At 36.7% G+C, this 12,987-nt stretch overlaps 1 long non-coding RNA gene across 5 annotated transcripts; it reads right to left on the minus strand.

Annotated features, from left to right (window-relative positions):
* Nucleotides 1–293: 293 nt before the first annotated feature.
* On the minus strand, nt 294–1,778 carry LOC106345836. 5 transcript variants are annotated; one of them, XR_002661715.2, is made up of 5 exons: nt 1,558–1,778; nt 1,321–1,484; nt 1,161–1,229; nt 926–1,049; nt 294–684 (listed from the first exon to the last, which is right to left on the minus strand). It is a non-coding gene; the product is annotated as an uncharacterized LOC106345836 (long non-coding RNA). The 5 variants fall into 5 exon arrangements; XR_001270391.3 differs by having other exon boundaries at nt 926–1,229; XR_007326415.1 differs by having other exon boundaries at nt 926–1,207; nt 1,307–1,484.
* Between the last annotated feature and the right edge of the window lie 11,209 nt (nt 1,779–12,987).

The raw sequence follows: 12,987 nt of genomic DNA on the forward strand, positions 1-12,987 counted from the left end.
AGTTTGTTTACGTTGGTGATAAAAAAAAAATAGAATAGCTAAAAAAACAAAATTATGTATTCCATCACTATCTCAAAGTTTAGTGTTTATGATATAAATTTTAAAATTTAGATCTTAATTTTTTAAGTTCGAAGTATATTTGGACTTTGGAGAATAAGATTTGGTGAATAGGGTTTGGGGTTATGATTTGAGGTTATAGTGTGAAAAATTAGAGTTTAAAACCCTAAACCTATACCTAAACCTTAAATCCTAAATTTAAACAACAAACTCTTTTTTGTCTGTAAAAAATGTAATAGATGCAATAGTCATTTTTATAAAAGTTATGGCATTTTGCATTGTAGTTTTACAAATACAGCAACACAACAACTGTAGTCTGGTAATAAAATTAAATTGACCGAAGCTAACATATATATATTTGATATGATTACAAGTAAAGTGATCAAACAGCTCCCTTTCTTCATCAGGAGTGTCGATCAGGTTCCAAAGATGAATCAGCTGAGTAGCAAGATGAATCAGCTCCCTTTGCTTCTTATCATCATGTGCATCTTCCTTAATACTTATCGTTGTGTGTTACCCAAAAGTAGAGACAGTTTCAGAGTTTCATATGTAAACCTTGCCTTAAATATTCCATCAGCAGTTTGATACTTCAGATAAAATGCTCTCTCATTGGGAAAAATATCCAATCTGCAGACGATTAGTGATCGATATCAAGAGAAAAACATAAACTAAATATTCAAGAACCAACACAATCTAACATATCTTTGTAACCAGCATAACCCTGAGAAAAACGAATAATCTCAACCCTTACTACATATAACAATAACGATGAAGCATAGCTAAAAATCATATGAAGTTCAGACTACTTCACAACATATCTCGAGATTCTACTCACTGAAAGCATCAGTCTAAGTTTGAGATATCTTACCGTAGCTGCATTCTCTGTATCATCAAAAATCAGGAAAGCTCTCTCTTGTCCCAGCCATAGATAGATTCATCATTCGCCGAATTATCCCCACGTTGAATCATAAACGCCTTGATTACACGATCTCCTGAAACAAATACACCAATACCATAAATCATAAGGAACCCAACTTTATACTATTACATCAACCCTTGAAACAAATGTAACAATACAAAAAAATAATAGTAAAGGACGCAACTTTATACGGTTTCGTCATCCCCTGAATCAGCTGCTCGAATCCCTACTCTGATGATTATTGAGAACAAATCTAAACAAGTTATCAAACATCCTGAATCATCATTCAACAGCAACAGCAGCTAAAAAAAAAGGATCAAAGATATTAACAGAGACTGCTGCACCCTCTCATCTCGAGGAGTAGACTGAAAACCACAGTTGGTGAGATGATTCGCAAGCGTCTTGCACGAACAAACCACCGTTGCTCATATATCTTCACCGCGTCGTCCTCTTCGTCTGTCTTCTCCTTCTCCGCTACCGACGAAGAGAAGCTCCGCCGTGGGTTCGCCTTTATCAAAACGCCGTCAGATTCAAAGCTAAGAGAGTGAGGGAGAGATGGAGATAGAGAGAGCAAATCTGACCTCGCGGATGGTGGAGAGTTGTCGGGTTTCTTCCTCGATCCGACCCAACTGAGCCGTTCACAACTTCCGGACATCCTCCTCTTGTCAATTTCGTTGTTCTGTGGCGGAGGAGAAGAAAAATAGAGAGTATCCTAAGACTCTTTTTTTTTAATACGGTTTATGTTTACAGTGAGTGGGGGATTTTTTTTTCCAAGTGTACAAGACAACTGCATGATAAAAGGCGCGCATGAACGGACTGATTTCTTATAATAATGTTTGTTTAAGAAATGATTTTAACATTTTGCAATTCTAAATTTTTATCGATTATGAAATAACGAATACAAATGTTGGTCTCTTAAATATATCATCGTTGTTGAAGAGTTAACAAATTACATCACATTTTAGTTATTTTTAAGATTTCATATACATAAAAGGAAACTAAGTTTTGCAGCTGACACAAATCACCAAAACTAAATAAGCAACATCGATTGTATAATGACGAAAGGAGATTAGGTTTTCTGCTCTCGATTTGTTTACTATTGATTCTCTATAAGTGATTTCATTTTCTATATTTATAGAATTGGGCTTTCATTCTCGTCTTTGTTTAATTGATATGAGTTAAGTTTTTTTTTAACTTTTTTTATGAATTCAGTGAATTACATAAGTGTCAATTAAAAAAATGAACATCTGTAAAAATTAGTTTCACTCCATATACATATCTAAGAATTAAAATTTTGAAAAAAAATCATCGGCAAATTATATTAATAGGTTAGTGTTCAAATCTAATATATCAAGTTGTTATAGAATATAAGTGCAGACTCGAAATATAAATGTTTGTCTAGATATATTCACCAGCTCGGTCTAAAAATCATCTAATTAGAACAACAAAACAAATTACGTATTTCACCAGTTCAGATAATATCTGAATCCAAACGGGTAATATCCGAACCCAGATAGATATTCGAAGATAACCAAACATAAGTATACTTAAGTCTAATTTTCTAGTTTATTTCTTTTATTTTATTCAAAATATTTATATTAATGATTCTTATTGCTCAAAATTATATAATATACATATAATTATGGACAAAATCATTTGTTACTCACTTAAAATAGATATCAAGTTCTTGTTTCTTGCATTAACAAAAGTTGCATCTAAAATTTCAAAACAACAACTAAATTAGTGTCTTTCTATTTTTAAAATTGTATCTCCAAACCTATTAATAGTTTAATCTTTTAAAATTTAACAAAACAGTTAAGTTAAAATATATTTTAAATACAAAAAACTTAAATAATGGATAATTTTTTTTTTTCAAAATTTAAATATCCGAACCGGACCCAAACTATCTGAACCCGAACATAAAATACCCGAACCCGACTCGAAGTGTAAAAATACCTGAACTGGTTCTATACCTTTATACTGAAATATCCGATATAACCCCGAACGTGTATCCGAACGCCCACCCCTATGATATATGATCATTTGTATCTTACTTGAAAAAAAAAGTTAAACCATTGATCACAAAAAATTTAATGTGAGACTTTTACCATTTTTAGTAATTTATAGTCGTTTTTAAAAATTCAAAATATAACAATTAAGAAAAAGTCTAATTGTTTTTATTATATGCTTAAGGTGATTGTTTAATTTCTTTTAATAGTATAAAATTAAACAAAAAAAAGAGAGAGGTTAGAATTTTTTTTATCAAATATGTATTATCATAATCATTAATTGTCATATATATATTAATCATATTAGGTAATTTATATCTTTTATTTAAGGAAAGAAAAAAAATTCTTTTGTACACTATTAATTAATTTGATAGTTAGTTTAATAAAAAGCATAGTATATGTTTATATGGACCAACTTATTTTTCTAGCAATTGTAATAATCATTCTCGTGATGACACGTGGCTACGAAAACATGTTGTAATGCTCCAGGATTAATATATAGGGGATAACTTTTTCTAATTTAAATATCTAAAAATTTTACCAAGAGGGAAAAAAATCATCTATTTGGCGCTTGCCTAATTTTCATCCAAGAACTAAAGAAATTAGCTTCTGCTTACTGATATCATAGCATTTACTCTGATATCATAGCATTTACTCTACCATAGCGTTTATCTAATGTTGTTATATAATACGAAATTTTTTTTAATTATCAACGATAGCAATTCAGTAAAACGTGCTATAACAATATGCTCTCAATGTAAACTTTTTTTGTGGTGATACAAAGCTGTAAGATCTGACTTTGGATGATCAATCTAAAGAGAGAGATCTCTTCGTATTACGATCTAATAGATCTCATTTTTAGCCCTGCGGTTCGCTGGCTTCTGCATTTCGTTTCCCTCGGTCACATCCGAGCAAGCAATCATCCCGCAACTGACTCTGCACTGGTTATGTATCAAACCTCTTAGGCTTCGTCTTCCTCAGACAAAAACGAATCGATTTTCATAAGACTATAGGTAACATTATACGAAACATTCGTCGTATAACTGAAACCTAGATCGTAGAATTGTTTTCTACGACTATCGGCCATCTTAACACGGATAACCACAACAAACTTGGCCTATCAATCTGGACAAGCGCTTTTTGGCCCTCGGTCAATTTCACCTTCCAGTAAAAGTCTGAACCAGAATCGGCATCCCCTTTAAGGACAATCGTGAACTAACATGAATTTAATGTTAACACGAAAGTACCATGGTCTAATCCTTGACCTACAACGTCCTTGGCTATTTGAGTGAACACACATCCTTAACGGCCAAACGTATTTGAGAAACCATTGCTCCATCACTTAACGGCAAAACGACAATCTGTGATTTTTCTAAAACCGTCATGTGACTATTAAGAGAACAATGATCGTATAACCCATAGTCGGAAATCATATGATAAATTCTTCGTAAAAAAACTCATTCCTTACAACTAAACGGTTAACGGAAAACCTAGACTTGTCGACAATCGACCAAGTTCAATACGTTCTACAATTCACTTTAAGCCCGCTACATTTTACCCATAACACGCGGCATGTAAGGAAAAATTCTTAACAAAGCTCCTAGAGCTATACGAAACATCCTCAAAAATGCACGAAATTGATCTCGGAAGGGCAACACTTCACAAAGCATTGTGAAGGAATATGCTTATTCCCATTGACAAACTTATGCGACCACATGATTGATAATAGGTTTTTCTGCCTATTGCAAATGTTGTAGTATAGTGGGGTGAATGTCGAACCAGTCCTAGTGATGTGAATCAGTGAGAGTACAAGTCATTTCTTAAGCTAAGCAGATTCAATAGTGGTGAGTGTGTGACAAGTAACAATAGCAAACAGAGCAATACAACAAGGTTTTAATCAATTTAGACAAGTGAATCCATGGGTATTGGGAATTGACTTCAAGTAACTAAGATCCAATCTAGGTGACAAGCTTTCAATCAAAGTAATCTCTTAAGTCTAAACACAATTTTAGACAAGTCCTATGTCTAGGTAAATGTCCATTTGCTTAGAAATCATTAAACATCAAATGTCTTTGGCTTAATTCAATCAAGCAATCTTTAAGTTCAAGTTTAATAACTATCTAGCAATTTTAACATCAAGTGTCCTTGGCTAATCTCACTAGAGCTTAGTTGAGTTGATTCAAACACTTCATCTAATCATGTCTGATGAGAAGTGTTTAGAAATCAGGTTTAGAGTGATCAAGACTAAACAAGCATTAAAAATACTCAACAAGCAAGTTCATACAAGGATCTAATACAATAACACCATAGATCTTCACTAAGTTACTCTAATCTCCCTAACCCATGAATTCTTAAGGAAACTACTCACTAATCTCCATGAAAACACTTAATCTCATAATAGATTGAAGCATATTCAAGTAGATACAACAGAGAATAAAGATAAACAAGGATTAAACAAGCAAAACGAAATTAAAACTCAAGAATAGATGATGAACAATGAAGAACAGCTCAAGAACAAATGTTTTCTCTCAAACTCTCAAAATACAAAATATGAAACTATAAAACTTTCACTCTCTACTCTTTGTTGTATTGTACTCTGTGTATTGTGTGTCTTCCTCCTTCCCCTTGCAGTCTCTTTTATAGCCTAAGTAAAGGAGGATGACAACACATCCATCATGTGAAAGCATAAAGCATAAAACACACTCATAAAAGTTATTCTCCACTTTCTTCCATTATAGAACACCTTTTGCCCCTTCATATGGCCAAAGTAGTTTGCCTCTTCAGAAAAGGTAGAGAAAGTTAGGCCAAAAGAGCCACCAAACTCATGATAGACAACCCATCCCCCATGTTGCAAGCTTTAAAGAGATAAAACTCACTCATTAAAGTTTTCTCCACTTTCTCCATGTTGCACACACCTTTAGAATACCAAAAATAAGAAGAATAATGAATAGTAATGAGTTTTATAGGTTTTAAGTGAATAAAAATGAGTCTAAAGGCTTAAAATTCGAAGGCTATTGTTGATGTTGCTAGGGTGGCCGCTAGGAATGTCATACTGATATGTGTGTAGTATTTTGATCATAAATCCCTCAATACAGCTCCAAACGACTTGAAACCACCTCCATTGTAAAGCTAACTCAATTTACCATGTCTTCCCAAAAGACAAGTTTCAAAAGATATCTTTAAGACCTTCATCCATGCTTGTCTTTCACACGTTCGGTTCAAGACTCCTCGAAAGCTCCTTTTGTGCTCTAATCACCTCCAAAACTCCAAACAATTCATCCAACACCTACAAGATGCAAATGTACATGCAATAGACTCTAAATGCAAATAAATGTAAGGTTAATGCATGAATATATATGAAATAACAAAGCTAAAACTATGCAAAATCACAACACATCAACTCCCCCACACTAGTCCTTTACTTGTCCTCAAGTAAACTTTCAAGAACATGGGAAGTGATGTTTCAATACACAAATGGAAATTCATGACCTTAAGAAACTCTTCAATGCCATCGTTGTGATATCCTTACAAAATCATACCAAATAGCAAGAGCAAGATGTTTTTATTAGCTCTAACTTCTCTAGGCCTATCAATTCCTTTGATCTTTTAACTCATTATCATGAATCCTCAAATCAACCAACTCTCACATTCAATAAGAAATATCATAAGTGAATTCTCGCAAATTGCCAATTGGTCCAAATCATTTGGTTTGGTGAGAAAAAATGGCTTAATGTGAAGAATGAGAAGGGTCCAAATACATTTTGCTATGGTGACTTACACTCAAGAATAGGAGCTTGATCATTGTGCAAAATTTATCTAAGAAAAAGAGCAATTAATGCATACATAAATCGGTTCTCATCATTGTACCCTTTTCCTAGACAATTTTTAAGTTCTACCCTTTCTTTTCTTCATCTCAAATCCCAAATGTACACCCATTTTCATCTCTTACCCAATGAACACTCTTTTCTTTTCTTTTCTTTGTCTTAACAACTATGTATCTTAGCTCAAAAATTTGTTATCCCCATTCTCTTATTTTTTTCTTCTTTTCCTTTTTTTTTTTTGGGTTTTTATTGACACAATCTGAGCTTTTTTTTTTTTTTTTTTTTTTTTTTTTTTAAGACACACTTTTTTGATTCATTTCCTTTACATAATCTTTCCCAATTTAATCCTCAAGATCAAAATAATTAAAGCACATCATTCCAACCACCATCCTAGATTCTAGCCCAAAAGAGGTCCTAATGCTAGCAAGAGATGAGAACAAATCAATGTCGCTCCTAATACTCTCAAGATTTTGCACATGACAAGCTTTCACAAAAAGACCTCACTCAACAATTAATGATGGTTTGAAAGAAGGGAAGGGTTTAGGGTATGGACTACCACTTGAGTTGTCAAAAAGATTGGTAAAACGGTTTATACAAGCTCAAGTGTGTGTAAAGCCATGATTTAGTACTCAAGAGACCATAAGCAAGAAGCATTAAGTTCATTTTAGTCAATTAAGATCGGAGTTGGTTTCAAAGAGTAAGATTCAATGAGTCTTAAGAGGAGTTTTCAAGGCTCGAAGTCTACAAGAAATTCAGAAGAAGCTCAAGCTACTTATTATGATTCAAAAGGGTATCAACAATGAGTTCATTGCATGAGTCCTTTGTAGGGATTTTACCTATGCATTCTATATGATCTAGACTCAAACCTAAAGATGCAAATGATATAACTAAATGTTTTTTTTTTTTTTTTTTTTTTTTGGAATTTGCAAATTTTTATGGATTTTCTATGCAAATGGATATGCAATGCTTATGACAAGTAAACAAAACAGAAAACATGTGAGATAAGTAGACTCTCCCCCCCCCACACTTACTTCACACAGTCTCTTGTGTGAGAGCAAGGTGAAAGAAGAGGTCTAGAAGAAACAAACAAGAAAACTATATATTTACAATGGTTGTAGAGACACTTAGCTTGGAGTTGCTAGATGGAGTTGAATAATTTTAACACTTGTAGCTTTGCTGGATGGCCATCTTTCTCTTTGATTAAGTGGAGAATCACCTGAAAATTTTAAACACACTTATCAAACACACAAAAGAAAAACCACACAAGTAAAACAATAATATATATAGGGATAGACATGGGACTTCCTCCCAAGTGAGCTTGTTTTAAGTCTCTAGCTTGACTACCCCTTTTTGGTTTAGGCTGGTTTGGGATCGGAAAGTGGAACCGAGGTTCCTTCCTTCTCAGGTGTGGCCGCCATGTACAGCTTGACTCTTTGCCCATTCACTGCAAATTCCTCACCAGTCTTGTTCCAAAGCACAATTGCTCCATATGGCCTCACTTCTTTGATCTTGAAAGGGCCGGACCATCTTGACTTAAGTTTTCCAGGGAACAACTTCAATCGAGAGTTGAAGAGCAACACTTGATCTCCAATGTTGAACTCCCTCTTCAGGATCTTCTTGTCATGGAATGCCTTGGTCTTTTCTTTGTAAATTCTTGAGTTCTCAAAAGCATCAAGTCGAATCTCATCAAGCTCATGGAGTTGGAAAAGTCTTTTCTCTTTGGCACTCTTGATGTCAAAGTTCAGCATCTTAACAGCCCATAATGCCTTGTACTCAAGCTCCACTGGCAGATGGCAAGCTTTCCCATAGACAAGATTGAAGGGAGTGGTTCCCAAGGGTGTCTTGAAAGCAGTCCTATAGGCCCAAAGTGCATCATCAAGCTTTGTAGACCAATCCTTCCTTGTTGTCCCCACAGTCTTCTCCAAAATGGACTTGATCTCCCTGTTGGAAATCTCAACCTGACCACTTGTTTGGGGGTGGTAAGGAGTTGCAACCTTGTGCTTCACACCATTCTTCTTAAGGAGGTTTGCAAACAGTTTGTTGATGAAGTGAGACCCTCCATCACTGATCACAACTCTTGGAATCCCAAACCTTGGAAAGATTATGCTCTTGAACATTTTTAGAACCACCTTTGCATCATTGGTTGGACTTGCAATTGCTTCAACCCACTTAGAGACATAATCTACAGCCACCAGTATGTACTTGTTGCTATAAGATGAAGGAAAAGGCCCCATGAAGTCAATACCCCAGACATCAAACACTTCAACTTCTAGGATGGGGTTTTGAGGCATTTCATTCCTCTTGGTGATGTTTCCTCTTCTTTGACAAGAGTCACACCTTGAGACAAAGTCTTGGGTGTCTTTAAACATGTGAGGCCACCAAAATCCAGCTTGTAGCACCTTTGCAACTGTCTTAAATGTAGCAAAGTGGCCTCCATAGGATGATCCATGACAATGTGTAAGGATCCCATCAATTTCTTCTTCAGCCACTGCCCTTCTATAGAGTTGATCTCTACAAAGTATGTAGAGGTAAGGCTCATCCCAATAATATCTCTTCACATCCTTATAGAACTTCTTCTTGGCATAACCTTCAAGGTTCAATGGCTCTTTTCCACTAGCTAAGTAGTTGACTATATCAGCATACCAAGGACCCTTCTCATCAGCTGCCTTCACCTCTTCAAGTTTCTTTCCTGTCTCACAAACAGCTACCACTGCATGAATAGCCATCATTTGCTCTTCTGGAAGTCTGTCATCAATAGGGATTCCACACTCCACCTTCAACCTGGACAGGTGATCAGCTACTCCATTCTCAACTCCAGGCCTGTCCTTGATCTCAAGATCAAACTCTTGTAGCAGCAGAATCCACCTCAACAGTCTTGGTTTTGCATCTTTCTTGGCTAAGAGGTGTCTCAATGCAGCATGATCAGTGTAGACAGTCACCTTTGACCCAACCAAGTAGCTTCTGAACTTCTCAAATGCAAAGACAATGGCCAATAGCTCCTTCTCAGTTGTAGAGTATTTAGCTTGAGCTTCATCAAGGGTTCTACTTGCATAGTAGATCACATGTGTCTTCTTGTCCTTCTTTTGCCCCAAGACTGCCCCCACAGCATAGTCACTGGCGTCGCACATGATTTCAAAGGGTAGACTCCAATCTGGTGGTTGAACTATTGGGGCACTGGTGAGCTCCTCCTTCAGCTTCTTAAAGGCTTCTAGGCATTCTTCATCAAAGTTGAAGATGATCTCCTTGCACAGCAGCTTGGTCAATGGTCTAGCTATTTTGGAGAAGTCTTTGATGAACCTTCTGTAGAAACCATGGCCAAGGAAGCTTCTAATGTCTTTCACTGTTTTTGGTGGAGCCAACCTCGCCATCACCTCGATCTTGGCTTGGTCCACTTCAATGCCTCTCTCTGAAATCTTGTGCCCAAGCACAATCCCTTCTTTAACCATGAAGTGGCACTTCTCCCAATTCAGCACAAGGTTGGTATCTTCACATCTCTGTAGGACCCTGCACAAATTTGACAAACAAGTAGCAAACGAAGAACCGTATACAGAAAAATCATCCATAAACACCTCCATTACATCCTCAATAAGATCAGAGAAAATCGACATCATTGCTCTTTGGAATGTTGCTGGTGCATTGCACAGTCCAAATGGCATCCTTCGATATGCAAAGGTACCATAAGGACAAGTGAATGTCGTTTTCTCTTGGTCATTTGGGTGTATAGGGATTTGGAAAAATCCAGAGTATCCATCAAGGAAACAATAATAGGGATGGTTAGCTAGCCTCTCTAACATCTGATCAATGAATGGTAAAGGGAAATGATCCTTTCTAGAGGCTGCATTCAGTTTTCGATAGTCAATGCACATCCTATGTCCAGTTATTGTTCTTGTTGGTATTAACTCATCATTTTCGTTCTTAACAACTGTTATGCCACCTTTTTTAGGAACTACATGCACAGGTGAAACCCAATTGCTATCAGAGATAGGATAGATCACACCAGCATCTAACAATTTGATTATCTCTTTTTTAACAACATCTTTCAAATTAGGATTTAATCTTCTTTGGTGTTCAATTGAAGTTTTAGATTCATCCTCTAGATGTATCCTATGCATGCACAAAGATGGTGAGATTCCTTTAATGTCATCAAGTGAGTATCCTAGTGCTTTTCTATACTTTTTAAGTTCATTTAAAAGCATAGACAATTCATTCTCAGTCAGCTCACTACTCACAATGACAGGATATGTCTCATTAGGTCCAAGGAAAGCGTACCTTACACCATGGGGAAGAGGTTTAAGCTCCACTTTTGGTGCCTTGAGCTCACTCCAATCAGCTTCATGGAGGTTCTCTTGAATGTCTGCTGAGGCAGCATGTTGAGTCATTTGTGGCAACTCCATGAACTCATCTTCTCCATCCTTCTCAAGGTGAACATCTAGCCTTCTTACTAGCTCATCACTATCCTTGTTTTCAATCATTTGGGTCTCTCTTTCAATGGTCAGGGCATGTTGAAGAGAGTCCTCAATCGCTAACTCCTCAAGGAAATTATCAGCCAAGGCATCCATCTCATCAATGTAGAATATTTCTCCTTGAGTTGTGGGCTTCTTCATCATCTCCTTGATATCAAAATGGAGAATGTGATCTTTTCCAAGGTGGAGATCAATTGTGCCATCTCTCACATTCACCATTGCTCCAGCAGTTGCCAAGAAAGGTCTTCCAAAGATCAAAGGATCTCTAGGCTCTTCATCCATCTCAAGCACTACAAAGTCAGTAGGCACTTCACAATTTCCTATCTTGACAGGAAGATCTTCTAGGATGCCAATGGGGAGCTTGACAGATCGATCAGCTAGCACCAAAGAGATCTTGCACTTTTTATATTGTGTAAACCCAAGCTTCTTGGCAATGGATAGTGGCATGAGGCTGACACTTGCTCCCAAATCACATAGACATCTCTCAAATGTCAAAGGTCCAATGGCGCATGGCAGGGTGAAACTACCAGGGTCTTCTAGCTTCCTTGGGACAGTCAGTCTCTGAATAATGGCACTGCACTCATGAGTAAGAATCACCATCCCTTCCATCTCTTTCTTCTTTTGTTCTACAGCATCTTTCAAGAACTTGCTGTATTGTGGAACCAGCATAAATGCATCAATTATGGGCATGGTGAGTTGAACTTCACTCATTTGCTTGTCAAACAAGGCTTTGTACTTCTCTAGGAGTTGCTTCTTGAATCTTCCAGGAAAGGGAAGCTTTGGCTCATAGGGAGGAGGAGTGAACAATTTCTCTTTTGTTGATGTAGCAGCCTCATTTTTGTTCTCAACTTTCTCCTCTCCAATCTTTCTCTTGCCCTTAGCTTCAACTATCTTCTCCAAGATTTCCTCATTAGTCTTCTCATCCACAATCACCACATCATCATCTACATTGATGACCACCTCCCCACCTTGTTTCTCATTATCCTTAATGAGAACTTTAGGAGGCAACTCTCTTCCACTCCTTAGGGTGATTGCCTTCATTGTCTCCTTTGGGTTTTGTTCAGGCTTTCCAGGTAGGGAACCTTGTTGGCGACTTGAGCTGGCTGTCATAGAGACAAACTGGTTCTCCAAGGCTTTGAACTTGTTGTTTAGATCATGGTAATTCCCATCAATCTTGTTGTGGAGATTTTTCAGCTCATACCCTAATTGTTTCTCACTTCTTGCTTGTCCCTCCAATAATTGTTTCAGCATAGCTTCAGTACTACTCTCTTGTGGAGGTTGTGTTGATGATCCAGCTTGGTCTTGTGCAGGTTGACTTGGTTTTGGTGAGAATCCCGGAGGGAAGTTCTGTTTGGGTTGGTAACCACCTTGGTTGTTGTTGTAGAATGGCTTAGGCTGATTGTTGTAGAATGGTCTTGGCTGGTAGTTGTTGAATGGCTTCTGTTGGTTGTTGTAGAAGGGTTTCTGTTGGTAGTTGTTCTGGTATTGATAGTCAGGCTCCTTCTTGTACCATGTACCCTGAGCATTGACATAGTACATATCTTCTTGGCATTCTACTCCATCAACTTCAGCAACCATATGTAACTCCTCTTTCTTGGTCTTTTCTGATAGTAGCATGTCAATCTTGTCTTGAAGTGCTTTCAGCTCTCTCTTTGTGGTCATATCTTCTCCTCCACCACCTCTGTCTCTTCTATCATATTCATCATTGTAGACAGAGT

Source organism: Brassica napus, chromosome C7 (genome assembly GCF_020379485.1).
Source record: "Brassica napus cultivar Da-Ae chromosome C7, Da-Ae, whole genome shotgun sequence".
Taxonomy (NCBI): domain Eukaryota; kingdom Viridiplantae; phylum Streptophyta; class Magnoliopsida; order Brassicales; family Brassicaceae; genus Brassica; species Brassica napus.